General features: G+C 40.9%; 1 protein-coding gene across 1 annotated transcript in view; it reads right to left on the bottom strand.

Annotated features, from left to right (window-relative positions):
• Positions 1-18,493, bottom strand: part of thrb (thyroid hormone receptor beta) — a 113,425-nt gene that overhangs the window by 93,829 nt on the left and 1,103 nt on the right. The window lies entirely within an intron of this gene.

Raw genomic sequence — 18,493 nt, forward strand, 5'->3', positions numbered from 1 at the left:
CCTATTCGGTTCCGGTTGACGCGGCAAGCCAAAGCCTAATGGTCAGGTGGTCCTAGCTGAACAAGCAGCAGAAAGCTTGCACAGTCTGGGGTCTGCAAACCTGATTTCTTGGCATCCTGTGCCTAAACTCTGCAGGAGTAAATATGCAGGGCATGTTCTTCTTGCAAAATTCTTTAAATTGAAACCATATAGATGTGGAACTCAGGAATTTGATTTGGAGACAGCCAACTGACCCCACAAAAAACAGCATCAAACTGTCCATTTATCCCTTCGTAATTGTTAGCAGTCAGAACAATAATGTAAATCAAGCCATTTAGGAAGACGAATCAGTCTGGAAAAAATAGCCAAGTACTCTTTGAAGTTGAACCAAGAAACAAAGCTCTAGATTTGGCTTCCAGCTGGCAATAGGCAACAATAAAGACGACGGCCTCCGCGCAAGTGTTAAAATTAAAGAAGAAAGGTACACCGCTATTACCTATCCTGCAAGGAACAGTCAACAATATTCCCCTCCCTCAAATACTCAGCCATCTGTTCCCTCCTCCAGTCTTCTCCACCCTTCACTGCAAACACAAATTAACATAAGCTGCAAGGGAAACCCACATATAAACCAACTACTGCCTTATAGTACAATGTACAATAATAATAATAATCCTTGCATTTGATATAGTGCTTTTCACATCTTCTAGACGTCTTAAAATGCTTCACAGAATAGACTGTAAAGTGAATTGACTGTATATTTGTGGGCGAAATGCGGCAGCCAAATGCGCACAGCAGTGTCCCATAAACAGTCATGGATTGAAGTGACCAATTTATTTTTTTTTTTTGAGGGATTATTATCAGGTGTGTGGAGTAAGGAGACTTGTCCAAGGTTTCACCCTGCCGGGAATCGAACCCAGGTTAGAGCAAAGCGAGTGCTCTAACCACTGAGCTGCAGGACTCCACAAGATTGGCACATAATATAGTAATAATATAATATACATAAAAATCTCAACAGGATTACAATTAACCAGCTGCAAAATATCTAATGGAAAATAGTTCAAAAAAGGGAAATTACAAACTATTTGCAATTATCCTCTGCATTGGAACCTTCAGAAAGTGCTCCTCTGATTCCTTCCCTGGTGTTTCTCATTTTCCCCTTACTCAGAAGATTCTTGGAAAGCTTAAACAGCAAAACATGTTAAAGTCAATTGTTCCACACACCACGCCAACTAAAACACTTTAGTTGCACAGCACAAGTTCTCCCAATCTCACAGATGGCAATTCTACCAGTGACGAAAGAGACAATAGGAATAGGATTTGTGTGTATTGGTGACACTGGCCTCGTAGTACAAAAACAGCACTGCTGTGGGAGAGCTATTGTCAGTGTCATGTGTAGGATAAAAGTCCTATTCTATGGGCCTTCATAATATTACTTTTCTATCAAGCAAAAACACGATTATGTGAAGAATTTCAATCTTACAGTGGGACCTCAACTTTCCAGTGTAATTGGGACTGGTCTTCTCAGCAGAAAATTCTTACTTAAGAAAATACTCTTTTAATTGCTTTAATAAATAAAATAATCCTTAGTTTTGGTATAGAGCCTTTTATGTCGTCTCAAAAGCTTCACAGGATTTACACCACCACCTTGCATTTATAAAGGGCCCTTCATGTTGGATAATGTCTCGGAGCGCTGTACAGTGGTGTGGTTGGATGCTCATATAATGATGTGTATTTTGTAGGAGAATGTAGTAGCCAATTTGAGAATGTCAATGTCCCACAAACAGTCATGAAATGTATGACTAATTTTATCTTGTGGATTGTTAGCCAGGACACTGAAAGGTACTCCCTTCTCTTTTTGAACAGTGCCATGAAATCTTTAACGTCCATCTGACTATCTCAACCGATGGATGGTACAAGTCCTTAAAAGGTATTTGGAAAACTTAAATAGCTGAAACATGTTAAAGCCACCTTTCTAATGCTGTGCGCAATTGGCTGCCGGGTTTGGCCCACAAATATACAGTCAATTCACTTTACAGTATATTTTGTGAAGCGCTTTGAGACGTCTAGAAGACGTGAAAAGCGCTATATCAAATGAAAGGATTATTATTATTACATTATTATTTCTTCAAAACAGCCCATAAAAGAAATTCAAATCAAGAAAATCAGAAAATGTGAAGACTGAGAGGGTTTATATTAATGTATTTCAATGCAAGTGGAGGACACCATACCTGAATTATTAAAATCTATTTAATATTGGTTACTATTCCTATGTGGATTGGATCCAATAACTTCATTGATCATTTCTGATTGACAATATAAATCTTTTGAAGATCAAATGCAAGGACTTTATTAAATATAACATAAAATTTGAAAAGGAAAATTATGTAGGTCACTTGACACATGGTCTATTATTTTTTCCAAACATTTACTCCCCCACATCACAAAATTCACTTGAGCCTGATCCTAGGAATTAGATTCCCTAAAGTTACAATTCCTATCCCAAGCATAACCATACTAATTCTTTTTTAATATGAAAGGACAGTCCGGTCTTAAGGCCTAAACAATATTGGAAGAGCCACTTTTGGTTGGTTTCCCCCTCTCCTGCAGACAATCTGGTCAAGAGTTGACAACACTCGCTTCAAGAATGAAGTCTGCAAATACATAACACAAAATTTGGAGCATACACAACAGACTCGAAAATAGGGAAGGCAATATGGAATCATTGCTACAAATGCAACAACAAGATTACATTTATATAGCGCCTTTCACGTCGGGAGGATGACCCAAGGTGCTGAATTATGTGGATTACCATACCAAAGGCACTGGTTTAAGATCAATATGGTACAGCAGTAAGATAAGGTTTCAGATGATCCACATACCCTGCAGCTCCAAGGAACTTATAGGATTCAGGGGAAAGGGAAAGAGTACTCTGACCTGGGAGTACTGCATTAGGTGTAAGTCAGATACAAATTTTGTTCTCTTGTCTCTGCCCACAAAAGTATTATACCATTTGTTAAATGCAGCACAGACAACTGGCCATTAAGGTCAAGACACATCAAGACATTTACCCACGTTTACTGCAAAATTGAAGCAAGCAAGCTACCAAGCAAGAGAAGTAGACCCGAAACGCTTAGCCATTTATTTTTCTCTCATTGATTTCTATTATTTGGGTCATGGATTTTGTAAAATTGATGAATTTACTTCAAGCGATTGACAGGAAACACTCTTTCCCTTCCCCCACAAGCCTTAGTAAGACCTGCAGTGTACTGCGACATGACAGTTGCTAAGTGTTAACTGGTCAGGTGGAGCACATGGTGTGGAGCAGCAGACAAACAAGCAGCAGACTGTCATATACAAGTGTACAAGTCTGGTTTACTTCTATTAAGTGCAGAGGAAGTCGCAACCGTGAAGGTAGAGGCTGGGGTGACACTTATGCATGTTTCATAAGCAGGATTTTGGTGGCTGAAATTGCATTTGATAGATAAAAAATGGGCTGCATAAAACCCCGATGTTTCATTCTGCATCTCTACTATATAAAAAAGGCCAACTACTGATGAACCAATGGATCAGATGAGCAGGCACTGGCGATACATTGAAAATATGTTGTTTGTGAGCTAAGAAGCTGCTAGTTAGAGTTTGAAAGAAATTACTGCAATATATAAAAGAGTAACTTGCAACATATGGAGTAAATTGTTTCCTAACATACTGTAAAGCAAAGTTTGGAACAGGGTTCTCAAACCTCAAATGTAGATCAAACAATCTCTGACAAAACAAACAAAATTGGCATAAAAGCTAAAGCATTTTCAGACTGGCTGATTTATAGCAGCACCTTGTGTTGCCAGTTGAGTTTTACAATTACAATTTGTGCTTTTAAATTCAGCTGTTTTTTTCGGATGGAAGTGTGTTTGTATAATATTGTTTACCCATCCAAACACTCTCCCTCAATCCCTCCGCCTTGTCCCCTCTATCCCCCTTTTCAAGTCCTGCCTGAAAACCTTCCTCGTCGATCGTGCTTATGGCCCCCTCCACCACCCCCACCTGCTCACAATCAGGCTCCGCCACTGTTAAGCGCTCTGAGATGCTACTCTGCATGGAGGGCACTGTATAAGTGCTAGTTGGTGTACAATGGTAGTTACTGGAGGTGAAGTTAAGCAGAGCAAGAGTCACAAAATAAAGCCACAAAGTAGCTGGAAATGTTAAATTCCTGGAGCAAGAGATGCCGGGTTTCAGAGTGACCGAATGTAAAGAATTCTGCAAACAACAGAAAATGCATTGACGCTGAATGCACAAATCAGGAAAAAAAAGCACAACACTAGTCATTGAGACATCTTGATAATATGATAACACACTATAACAAATTCAATGATTATTATATTTTTCTGAAAAATCTCAGGACAAATATTTAATATAAGAATACAACTTTGGTCTTCAACTTTATGCTGCGAAATATAAACTGTGGAACTACTGATACTGAACAACTAGAATAAGATAATGCAAAACAATGAATAAAACAATAATAATAATTATTGCATTTGATATAGCACTTTTCACGTCTTCTAGACGTCTCAAAGCGCTTCACTGAATAGACGGTAAAGTGAATTGACCATATATTTGTGGGCAAAGCAATGAATAAACCCTTTTTGTCACAGATGATATTTGATGCATTTAATTGTTGCTCATTTAAAAGTAGAACCTTTTTTCCTCCCGTTTCAATTTTCCTGCACCTCAACAGGTTCAGGATAGGCCATGAGCACAGAACTCCTTTCAACACAATTTAATAATAGTAATAATAATCCTTGCATTTGATATAGCACCTTATCATATCTTTCACAGGATATACTGTAAAGTGCAGTGACTGTGTATTTTGTGGGCAAAACACAGCAGCCATTTACCCACAGCAATGTCCCACAAACAACCATGGAGTGAGTGACAATTTTATTTGGGGGATTGTTGGCCAGGACACTAGGAGAAAGTCCTCTTTTCAAATAATGCAATGGGATTTTTAATGTACCCTTGAACAGGCAGACGGGACTTCAGTTTAACATTTCATCTAAAGGATGAAACTGCCATTTGGTATTTTCACATATCTCATTTAGTAGGTTCCTCACATACTGACAGAGGAGCTTGGTGCTCACTCTAAAACGCTTTTTTTTCAAATAAGCAGGAAGTATTCACTGTCAAAAACTTCACTGTGTAAACCAGAATGTGTAAGTAGTGATGCCCTATCACCACTGTGATATGAAACTGAACCATACATAACAATAAGGTTCCACATTTAATCGCTCCTCTGCGCCAAGATAATGGATCTCCATCAATGTATCTGTGGCAGCCCCAGTATTCCTAGACTAAGAAGAGAAATTAGCCAGTTGTTCCACTCTCTGCAGGGTAAGTAAATCATGTGTAGATCTAGCGAAAGAAGGATCACGCTAGGATGTGGTGCCATCTATGCTGGATTATTCTGCAGATGCTCACAGCTGAGCTCATGTGTTAAGAATGCTCACTTGGGCAAGGAACAATAGGGCATTTGCTTTCAGAAAAGAGAGAAAATAGTTTTTTTAAAAAAGTAGTGCTTGGAACAAGCTATTTGTAATCTACAAACAATTAGTGGTAGCTTGGCGTCTGGTGAGTACTAATATAAATTGTTACTTAACGGGTACACTTCTGCAACAATAGAGAAGCAGTAATGTTTTTATGTTAAATTCAGAAAATGTGTGCACTGTTAACAAACTATTTCAGCTGTTGAAGGCATTACTACAGACAAGATAGCTGAATGCCCATTGCCAGCACTATTGGTTTTGCTGTAGCTGTAAATGCCTCGAAGGTCAAAATAATATAAATAGTGTGTCCCATATATAAACTGGGCTTTCAACTGCACGCTTGCCACTGACTCAATGGAGCTCTAGAAAAAGATAATGGGTCTGAGGAATCTCAGATCCCTTCTCAACTGCAATCTAGAACATCTTTGAGCAATAATCTTCAAATTGCTTGCAACAGTTTCTAATCTCTGTTGCAATTAAATAGTGTGCATGCAGCTCTGATTCGGATACTTTTAAGCACAGTGATGGGTTTCCGCGTGTGCCAGACACTTAGCTGACCACCCACACCCCACAAAAAAAATCAATAATTCTGCATCCAATGTAAAATTCTCTTCACATTGCAGCGCAGCAGGTAGTTTATTAATAGGAACTCACTGGTGTTTGATGAGGTTTTGGATATTCCTTGTGGTGACATTGCAAGGTCTAAAAAGATATTTTTCCTAACTCTCAGACACACAAGAAAAGCAATAAGGAGTAAGTCAATAACAGTAAGCGTAACAGTCAACAGTAAGTCAGCAATCACAAATCAAGACTCTTGTAACAAGAATTTTCTGTACAGTTTTAATCTATTAATACATGGTTCAAATATTCAATTAGGAAAGAAGATGATCAAATATTTGACCACCTACAGTAGCATTGTCAATTTCCACTCCCAAACCTACTTTCTTATCTCATTTAAGAACACCGATACTGATCTTTAAATAACAGCAGAACTTCCTTTTTAGAAGTGGGGTTGACCTTTTGATTACAGTGTGACAAACATATAAACCCCTCGCTTAGGATTAATAATACTCGATGAATCAGACACAAGTGATAGTCTGCACAAAGCATGGGATATAAATCATATCCCACAGGCTCTTCGTGATGTATTCTGTTTATATCAAATGTTAAACATTAACCTGTAAAAAGGTTGGGAAGATGGGTTTAATGAAGCACTGGATTCCTTTGTGGTTTGGTTCCAGTATAGCTGGAGGCAGTGAGAGTGCTAATTAATCTATAGTTGGTTGCATGGCGCGGGTTCACAAAATGCTCTGTTTTAAAAGCTGAATGTGAACACAGATCCCAGAGATCAAAAGACAGTATTCATGCCAGGAGGACATGCCTACCAATTCACACTTGTGGAATGGCAAATTGTTGTTTACAACCAACCATTCACCAACTGAATACACAGTCAGTACATGTTACACTAACTCCTGTGAAGTGCTTTGAGATGTTCTTCCAAAGTGAAAGTTGCTACATAAAATTCAAGAATTGTTATTATTCCATATGATTATCAGAATTCCTTCCATTCCATGAGACAAAGAGAAAAATTAAATTTACATTCAGAAACCCCCTTCACATGGGATTTTCACTCTTCAAGTCTGGCGATTTCTTACCTGCTCCCCCACCCTCACCGCCCAGCTGCTTCATAGTTCATTCTGAGCAGATCTTTAGTTCTTAAAAACCAGTAACTTCCATAAAACCAGTATCTTCTGCTAAGATCAGTAAAAGGCTGCTCAATTGGTAGTACTCTCAGAAGATTTTGGGTTCAAGTCCCATCTCAGGACTTTGAACTCATATATTCTTGGTTGACATTCCAATATAGTGCTGGGGGCGTGCTGCATTATTGGAGGTGCAGTCCTTCAGATGAGACAATAAACCACAGTCTCATCTGCCTCTTCAAGTGGATGTTAAAGATCCCATGACACTATTCAAAAAGAAAATTAAGTTTCTTCCTGTGTCCTGGCCAAGCAATCCCCCAAATATAATTTGTTATTCGCTTCATGGCTGTTTTGGGGACATTGTTTTGGCAAATTGGCTGCCACTTACTCCTAAAAATACAGTCATTACACTTTAGATACATCTCATTTTGAGATGTCCTCCTGGCATGAAAGCCACTATATCAAATGACAGGAATATGATTATTATAAACATTCCAGTCTCATTTCAGACACATAAATTATAAAAGTGTGAACTTTCCTTATGACTGTGCCTGTTCTCTCCTCGTCGGCCTTCCCGGCACCTCCCTCCACAAGCTGTAGGTCATTCAGAACTCTGCAGCTCGTGTACTGTCCCGCACCAGGCTTCGGGACCACATCACTCCCACCCTCGCTCGCCTCCACTGGCTCCCCATCCCCCAGAGGATCGAATTCAAGATCCTCATCCTCACCTACAAGGCCATTCACGGCCTCGCTCCCTCCTACCTCTCCGACCTACTATTCCCCTACTTACCTGCCCATACCCTCCGTTCCTCCGGCTCCGGTCTGCTCCACATCCCCCGCCCCAACCGCCCTACCATCGGTGGCCGGGCCTTCAGCCTCTCAGCCCCGAGGCTCTGGAACTCTATCCCCCAGTGCCTTGCTTCCTCCCTTTCCTCCTTCAAGGCCGGTCTCAAAACCTTTCTCTTCAGCCATGCCTTCAGCTCCCCTCTCGACGCTCTACCCCCTCCTCGCTCCCTCCCTTCCCTCCCCTCACCCTGACCATTTCTCCCCCTTGCTCGGGTCCCGACCCAACTGTCCAGGGCCTTGGGACGTCCTCCCGACGTGAAAGGCACTCTATAAATGCAATGTTGTTGTTGTTGTTGCATGAGCAATGTAGCAACTGCAACAAATATAAAATGTTATCAAACTTGAGGAAAAAAATAAAATATAGCTCTACTATATGGTAAAAAAAGAGACAAAGGAAACGTTGTGCAACAGGAGTTTGAAAATTAATAGTGAAATAACACAATGACCAAGTGCTGGTCCTGAGCTCATTCCATTCTAGCAAAGACCACCCCATAGAACAAGGTTTCTGGAAATCCTGGAAAAGTCTTTGAAGCACTGTTATGGTTCCTCACTTAAGAATGCTGGTACTCTGGCTTTGAAGTACTCCACGACAGTTTGAAGGAGAAACTCCTCAGAGACACAACAAATGCATTCCTGTAGCCTAGAGGTTAGTACAATTGCCTCACAAGTGAGAGGACTCAGTTCGATTCCCGGATGATATGATACCTTAGGCAGATTTCCTTACTCCACACGCCTCTGTTTAACTAGCAGTAAGTAGAAACCTGGTTGTTAGTGGTTGGTGGATCCCTTTCCGGGGTTAATAATCTCTGCAAACAAATTTGGTAACTCAATGCTGTTTATGGGACACTGCTGTGTGCAATTGGCTGCTGTGTTTTGCCCACAAAATATACAGTCAATCCACTTTACAATATATTCTGTGAAGAGCTTTGAGGCATCTCAACAACATGATGAGGCACTATATCAAATGCAAAGGTTATTATTACTGTGGTACATTTCCTGTTAGTATATGGAGGTTAAATGAACAGTAGGTAAATTCACTGAGTGGTTCAGGCTCCAGACAGAAAGCTCTCCCAGTCTATCTTGCTGGCATGTTATAACTTGGAGATGTGTCTTTGCCCTAAAAAGATTTTTTATACCGCTGTAGTTATATAAGTCACACTGTTTGGTGTGCTTATTCTTGATTTTGATCACTAATTAATTCATCATGTCTGCATTATAAAAATAGCCTGTTTCAGTGTTCTCCTTATGTATGAGCATATGGAACAGCTACCTCCTTGACCACTGAACTAAAGACCTGCTAATACTGCACTGAATGAATAAATCACTAGACTTTAAGCGTGAAAAAATAAGGGGATATGGCCACTGAGTGTTATTTTTCCCATCGGATAAAAATATAATTTACCTTCAAATACAAAGTCAGTACATGTTACAGTAAATCCTGTGAAAGTTTTATCCGGATATCTTGATAAGGTGGTACGGTATTATAACAAATATATTGATATATTAACAAATATATTAATAACAATAATGATAATTATTATGATCTGTGATGAAATTCAAACAATCTTCTTTCTACAGATAGGTTCATAAACTACATTTTTAATTAGAAAAGAAACACATTGGCCTTTTGCAGCATCTTAGATTTTTGCATGAGGCACATGCACAGCAATTCAACAGAAACTCCAGTAAAAACAAACGTAATTTGCCTAAGTGACATACATTAATTCAAATTAATAAACATTTCAGATTAGCCCTCAAGAAACAACCAAATGCAATCTTTCTAAAAGATATTTTTTTAAAAAAAAAGACTCCACGTCTATTGAAAGTTCAACAACCTGGTATTATTGCAAGCTGAAATAATAATAATCTTGAGAATATTATTCTTGAGGGAATAATACTGCCTCAAGAAAAATAAATAAATAAATTGGAAACTTCAATCCACAACTGTTTGTGGTACACTGCTGTGTGTAATTGGCTGCCACATTTTGCACACAAATATACAATAAATTTGCTTTACAGTATATTTTGTGAAGCGCTTTGAGATGTCTAGAACTCAAGTTCTAGAATTCAAGATCCTCATCCTCACCTACAAGGCCATTCACGGCCTCGCTCCCTCCTACCTCTCCGACCTACTATCCCCCTACCTACCTGCCCGTACCCTCCGTTCCTCTGGCTCCGGTCTGCTCCACATCCCCCGCCCCAACCGCCCTACCATCGGTGGCCGGGCCTTCAGCCTCTCAACCCCGAGGCTCTGGAACTCTATTCCCCAGTGCCTTCGCCGCCTCCTCCCTTTCCTCCTTCAAGGCCGGTCTCAAGACTTTTCTCTTTGATCGTGCCTTCAGCTCCCCTCTCGACTCTCTACCCCCTCCTCGCTCCCTCCCTCCCCTCCCCTCACCCTGACCATTTTCCCCTTGCTCGGGTCCTGACCCAACTGTACAGCGCCTTGGGACGTCCTCCCGACGTGAAAGGCGCTCAATAAATGGAATCTTGTTGTTGTTGTTGTAGAACACGTGAAAAGTGCTATATCAAATGTAAGGAATATTATTATAAGTAAATATGTAAATGAGGGAAACAGTAAAATCACAAGGGATTTGTAACAGATTTTATCTCCACACGTGAAACAAAATTGTTCCAATGCCAAGCTTCAGCAGAGCATGTTAAAAGATGCAAATTCACAGTGTGCTGGACACAGCCGGAGAGCCCATTGCAAGTCATTGGTCCACAATATATCTATTTCTTTTGCCGTGTCCACTGCACTCATATATTTCAGTCCAAATAAAAATGAAACAAACACATATGAGAAAACATTCATTGCAAGCAAACAGCAGAAGTGTGTGTGTGTGTGGGGGGGGGGGGGGTGAGGGGAAAATCAAATTTCCCCATTGCTTGACCTCAGATTAAAGTTCTAATGCTATAGCAAAACTGACTCTTTACCAAGTCTTAGATCAGTCAAAGTAGTCAGAAAAATTAGGAGCGTCACATGTTGACCTGTCTAGTTTCCTAATTTCATGATATCGCTTCAGTTCATTGGCCTTTTTGCAGCATCTTAGATTTTTGCAAAAAAAAGTCCTATGCTGCCATTAACACATAACCACAACCACACGAGGTACGTTTCAAATGGTAGCTGCAGTCCTCAATTTAAACACAGAATTACACAGAACATTATAGTATAGCACAGAAACTGGGTCATTCAGCCAATAATAATAAATAATAATAATAATAATCCTTGCATTTGATATAGCGCTTTTCACGTCGGGAGGACGTCCCAAAGCGCTTCACAGAACACACTGTAAAGTGAATTGACTGTATATTTGTGGGCGAACGCGGCAGCCAATTGCGCACAGCAATGTCCCACAAACAGTCGTAGATTGAAAATGACCAATTTAATTATTGTTTTTGGTTTTTTGGAGGGATTATTATTAGGCGTGTGGAGTAAGGAAACTTGCCCAAGGTTTCGCCCTGACTGGAATTGAACTCAGGTCTCTCACTTGTAAGTCCATGCTGGTGTTTATACCCCCAACAAGCCCCACCTTTTCTATTCCCCTTGATTCCCTTCTCCCTCATGTATGCACCAAGTTTCCTTTTAAATATCGTAATGTATTTCACTTCAACCACAGCTTCCAGGAGTGAGATCCACATACAATGGTAGCAATACAAAGCAGTGTCCATCGTTTGTAACTATACAGTACATGGAATTTGAGCTGGCTGATTTTCGGTAGCTAAGTATTGTTCTTAAATACACACTGTACTCTACCTGATATTGAAGAGGAAATCCTAAGGCACTAAGGAAATTAAACTAATATTTCCTCAACAATGGGAATTAGGCCAATATTCCCTGAACATTGGGGATTAGGCCAATATTCCCAATCCAATTCCTTGCTGTTCATAGTACAGAAACAGCCTTAGTCAAAGTTACAAATGATATTCTACCTTTTTGTGACCAGGGCTCTCTCTGTCTTCTCATCCTTCTTGATTTCTCCGCTGCCTTTGACACTGTTGACTACTGTATTCTTCTCCACGTTCTCTCCTCTCAGCTCTACCTTCATTGTTGTAGTCTTACCTGGTTCCATTCTTTCCTTTCCCATCATCTCCGCTTTGTTTCCACCAATAGCTTCTCCTCTAGTCACTATCGGAGGTTGAGTCTTCAGCCTTTCTGCTCTCACCCTCTGAAACTCCATCCCAGCGTCCCTCCACTTCACCCCCTCCCTTGCTCCTTCAAGGCCTGTCTCAAGACCTTCCTTTTCGACTGTGCTTTTGATCATCTTTCCTCCTCCACCCCTTTGATCCCAACCAGCAAAACCCTTATTGTCCAGCGCCTTGGGATGTCCACCCAATGTGAAAGGTGCTACATAAATGCAATTTATTGTTGCTATTGAACCAAGGTATTTGCTACCAAGGCACACTGAAATACTGAGATTTTTGTACTGGTGCAGTTTAAAGGTGACGCAGTCGTGACCATTTAGGGTATATGTGTGTGTGGGTGTGTGGGTGTGGGGGTGGGGGGGGGGGGGGCATATTGAGTAGGATATAGCCAGCAATGGAATGTCCGCAATCTTATAATTAGCACATACAGTACCATATTTTTCACCCCATAGTTTGTTGTCCACAACTGCACATTGTATAAGCAGGGATAAATATGTACTACACAGTAGGAAACCATTCAGCCCATTTAGATGGACTAGTATTTGCTTTTCCAAACCCCAATTTCCTGCTCTATCCCCATACCCTCAAACACCTTTCCTTGCTTGGTCTAATTCTGGTTTAAATGCTCCAGTCAGCTCTGCTCTGACAGCCACCCCTGACAAATCATTTCATACTCTGACAACCCCGCGAGACAAGTTCTTCTCAACCTCTCCTTTTCCTCCCTTAGTCATGCCAACTAATTCTTGCCCTCTTAGCCTCAAATCCTACACCAAAAGAAAGAAGTTGTTGTTATTAGTTCTTTTGAATCCTTTCATCAGCTTTCACATTTCTATGATATCACCCCTCAACCTTCTCTCCTGTGATGGGAAGAGTTCTAACCTCTTTAGCTTCTCCTGAGTTATATTTTTTCATCTCCGACATCATCCTTGTGAACCTATGTGCACCTTCTCTATAGCTACAATATCTTTTTAATTATGTGGGGCCCCAAACTCTATACAAAACAGTATTCCAGCTGTGACCCAGCCAATGTCTTACACAATTTCATCATCACTTAGCATTTTGGTATTCAATGTTGGTGTATAAAACGCAAAGTCACGTTTCCCCTTTTAATGGCCTGCTGTACCTGCAATCCAACTTTTATTGAACTGTGTTGTTGAATCCTGAGATCTCCCTGTTCCTCCATTCCACTGAGAGGTCTACCACCCAGGGTATAATTTCACTCCCTATTCTTTCTCCCAAATGCTTCATATTTGTTCTATACTGAACTCTACTTTATACAAATCTGCCCATCCCACTAACCTGCCAATAGCAGCGTGTAACTTCCTAAATTCTTCACCTATGTTAACAACTAGATCACTTGAAAAAGATAAGGAACAGAAACCCTATGATTGCCATGTGGTCAGTTCTCTTTCTTTCTCACCGTCATCATCATCATCAGATTATTCAATGCAAACCAAGATCAAATCTGGACCTCTCTCGTCTTTGTGGCTCACCACACATTTGTTCATTGAATCATTGCAGGAGACCACACTTTGTTTTTAAAATTGGGATGTTTGATCTCTGTACAATTGTTTCCACTCTGACCGTATGTTACAGAGTGTCCCAATGTGAGCAGTGTGTCAGATGAACTTCCAACATTGACCATCAATTCACCAACCAATGCCCTTTAGAACACAATCACAATCTTAAATTACAACAAAACAGCCCACTTGAAAAGAAAAATTGGAATGTCTCAAGCACTTCACAGTATCTTAATGTAATCTGGAGGATTATTGGCAAAGGACAGTGGGAGAAACTCTGTTCTCTTTTCAAATAGTGCCATGGAATCATTAATATTCACCTGAACAAGGACACAGGATCTCAGTTTAACATCTCATCTGAAGGACAGCACTTCCAACAAAGCAACAACAACAACAAAATTACAGTTGTATAGCGCCTTTCACGTCGGGAGGACGTCCCAAGGCATGGACAATCAAGTGTTTCAGATCCTAGCCGGGGGTCGGGATCGCGCAGAGCTCCTCAAGCACTCTATTGGAGTGTCAGGCTAGACTATGAGCTCAAAGGCCTAATGTAGGTCTTGAACCTACACTGTCTGATTGAGAGGTGAGAGTGCTACCAACTGAGCCAGGCTGCCAATTTGCAGAACAACCTCAGACCCAAATTTTATACAAGACACTTGTTTTACAAAACATCAATGGGTGTCAAGGGTAAGCTATTAATGTGGATCAGTAACTGGCTAAATGGAAGGAAGCAGTAGGTAATCTTCAGGGGAACTAGATTCCCAGATGGGGCAAAACCTTAGGCAAGTTTCCTTACTCCACATACCTCTGTTTACCTAGCAGTACATAGAAATCTGGTTGTTAGTCGATTGGCAGATTGCTTTCCGAGGGTACTAATGCCTTAAAAAAAATTAACTTAATCCACAACTGTTTGTGGGACACAGCTGTATGCAATTTGCTACTGCATTTTGCCCACAAAAATACACAGTACAATATATTCTGTGAAGTGCTTTGAGATGTCTCAACAATGGGATAAGACGCTATATCAAATGCAAGTATTATTATTATCAAAATAGTGGGGAAGGGAGGTATAGAGCAGGGTTTCTCATGGGGCTCTTTGTTCCCAGTATACAAAAATGACCTGGATTCATAATCACAGACTCAGCTTGAGGGAGTTCAAATTCCAGGTGTTGCCCAGTTAGGGATGACTGGAATCAGAGGAGATAGATCTTGAAAGTAAGGTTCGGCAAAGTATTCACCAGGTCTATTACCGGTTAATAAAGTTCAATGCAGATAACCGCAAGGTAGTGGCCACAGTAAAAATAGGAGCACATTTCGTATTGTTCTACATAGAAATAGTTGAGAAAAGTTGAAAGAGGTGAAAAGCATTTAGAAGATGTGAAAAGCACTACATCAAATGCAAGGATTATTATTATTATTATGATTATAAAAGACTTAGGGGTGTTAGAAGACATTTCACTTGCAATAGTTAAAATGTGTGAGGGGCCAACAAACAAGGCAAATAGGAAGCTGGGCCACATTGCCAAATCAGTTCATTTCAGATCCCTAGGAGTCGGGTTAAAGATGTACAGTGCTATAGGAAGGCTATTATTATCATTATTGCATAACAACAACACAATTACATTTGTATAGTGCCTTTCACATCAGAAGGATGTCCCAGGCGCTGGACAGTCAGTGTTTCGGACCTGAGCTGGGGGTCGGGGAGGGTAGAGGGCGGGGGGGGGAAGCAGGGTGGTCGAAAGCATGGTTGAAGAGGAGGGTCTTGAAGATGGGTCTTGAAGGAGGCAAGGGAGGGGGCGAGATGGAAGGATTGTGGGATGGAGTTCCAGAGAGTAGTGGCAGAGAGGCAGAAGGCCCGCCCGCCAATGGTGGGGCGGGCGAGGGACATGAAGCAGGCCAGAGCCCGCTGAGCAGAGGGAGCGGGCAGGATGGTAGGACGTTAGGAGATCGCAGAGGTAGGGGGGAGCAAGACCATGGAGGGTTTTGAAGGTGAGTACCAGGATCTTGAACTATATCCTCTGTGTGATGGGAAGCCAGTGGAGTCAGTCGAGGATGGGGGTGATAAGGTCACGGAGCCTGGTGCTGGAAAGGACACGGGCTGCAGAGTTCTGGATGATCAGCAGCCTACGGAGGGAGGAGTTGGGGCGGCCGACAATAAATAACTCTGCGGTCACTGTGACATAAGAAAGCCAACTGGCCCTAAGGCAGTTCAGAGGAGAGCATCAAGCGTGATCGTCAGCAAGGATGATCCTTGAGGAACGCCTGATAAGCTAACCTTCAAAAAAGGACATCTCCGAGGATATCTCATACAGCCACTTAAGATGCTAAGTGGAAAAGGGAAAGTGAACACAAAACAATATTTTTAGATCTTTCAAGGCAAGGTGACACAGGATTGGAGATGTGAGGGTAATTTTTGGGAGATATCAGAAAGTGTTTCTTTACAGAGAAGGTAAACAGCTGGAATGAATGAAAGTAGTTAAGTTCAGGACATCAGATTCAGTGAATCTTCAGGTTGTTACAACACCACCAACAATTTGCACTCCTTAGCCCCTTTCAAGTAGGGTAACATCTGAGTACTAACAAGGATGGGATCAGACCTGGTTACTGTAATGGAAATTAATAGGGTGGATATTCTGCAAGGATGAGATCAAACAGACTAAAGGATTTTCTTCTTGCCAGCTCTTTTGTGATTAGTGATGATTATAAGAAAATATGGAAGGAGAAAATTGCTTCGAAAACAAACTGTCCACCTGGCTGTCCTCACTTTACCCCGGAGATCCAGGCTTCAAATTTACACTGCAGATCCAAGCTCATTTTACCTGCTGTCTTCCATTCGGGAATGAAGGAAAACAAATCCATGTGATGAGGGCAGTTTTTTTTAATGTATTACACACTGACACACTTAAATCTTTAGTGTTAATCAACTATTAAAGTCATTATCTTGTTATTTATTTTCAGAACATCAAAGCAGCTCCTTGAAGTCAAACAATCTGTTAAAACTCAGGCGCAGAGCATGCAAGTTAACATGAAATAAAGTCAATCCCTATTCAATCAGTTATAACCACTAAACACAATGCAAATTATCTGTAACCGCTTTTCTTCCAGTGCCTTATTTCCTCTTATTCTACTTTTTGAACTACGGTAGTGCCGCATTATAAGGTGGGTTTGCTTACAAAGCGAGTGGACCCACAAATCAGCCAGCTTTCTGCATACTAAAATGGCTGGCTTCTGGATTGTTAGGTTGATATTAATGTCACTTCCTGCATGTCGTAAATGTGCAAAGGTGTTGTAGGTAGCGAGTAATTGCAGAAAGTGATGCTGGCAGTGACCTAATGACCTGGAATTCATGAGTTCTCTTTTGTTGGAGGTGCCATCAAACCGATGTCCAGTCTGCCTGTTCTGGTGGATGTTAAATATCCCATGACATTAATTTAATAATAATCCGTGCATTTGATAACAGTGCCTTATCACAGAATATATTGTAAAGTGGATTGACTGTGTACTTTGTGGGTGAAACGCTTCAGCCAATTGCGCACAGTAGTGCCTTACAAAACAAATTGTGGATTGAGCGATTGCAGTTATTTTGGGATTAATACCCCTGGAAAGCGATCTGCCAATCGACTAACAACCAGGTTCTTACTTACTGCTAAATAAACTGTGAAGTAAAGAAACTTGCCAAAGGTTTCACCCAGCCTGGGAATCAAACCCAGTTCCTCTTGCTTGCAAAATGACCGCGGTAACCACTATGCTATGGAACACAATAATAGAAAGAGATGAGAGAGAGAAAAGATTAAAAGAGAAGGCAGTTTCTCCCTATATGAATGGCTAATATTCTTCCAGATAAAATTGCTCATTCATTTCATGGTTGTTTATGGGGCATTGCTGTGATCACGTTGGCCTCTACATTTATCTGCAAATAATAATCTATCTGCAAGTCGCTACACTTTACAGTAAATCCTATGAAGTGCTTTGAGATCTAAATAACATAAGGCACAATATCAAATGCAAAGATTATTATTACACTAACATAAAATATCAAATCCAAAATTTTGATTGAAAAAGCATTAAAGTTAAATCTTAATGCAAACATCCAGTACAGAAAGCTCATCTCTCTTATGCATAGTAATGGATCGTCTTGAACAGGATTTTTAGGGACAAATGAATGCAAATAAGGTCAACAGATGCAACATGGTTTGCATTAGCTCTCTGTCAAAACATCTGAACTTTATATTTTGCAAATTCCATATATATATATATAGTATATTACACTGTATACACGTAAAAAACCCTACGAACATTGTGTTTTTCAATCGTTGCAGTATATAACACGTCGAACAAATTCAATCAGCAAACGGACTCTGCATTGTGTGTTTTGTTCTGTTATTACCGAGTTTGAAATGTCTTCTAAATTGTGTTCTTGGAGCTTTTTTCCCCCCCCCCCTTTCCTTTTAAAACCATTCACTCCATCTATTCGCACGAAGCAGACAGACAGCCGTCAAAACCTTTCAAAATCCACCTCTCAAATTCCGTAACATCAGTGTACAGTGGGGGGAGATTTTCCCTGTGTGTGTGTGGGGGGGAAAGCCTTTAACAGCAGATCAGCAAATTAAGCGGCTTACACTTGCAAAACAAATCCCAAGACCAGCGCTGGGGAGTGTCGGGGGGGAGAGGGAGGGGAGGAGAGGAGGGAGGGGAGGGAGGAGGAGGAGAGAGGAGGGGAAGGGGGGAGGGAGGGGGGATGGGGGGGAGGGGGGGGGGGGGGGGGTTG

Source organism: Callorhinchus milii, unplaced genomic scaffold (assembly GCF_018977255.1).
Source record: "Callorhinchus milii isolate IMCB2004 unplaced genomic scaffold, IMCB_Cmil_1.0 Scaffold2, whole genome shotgun sequence".
NCBI classification, from domain to species: Eukaryota; Metazoa; Chordata; class Chondrichthyes; order Chimaeriformes; family Callorhinchidae; genus Callorhinchus; species Callorhinchus milii.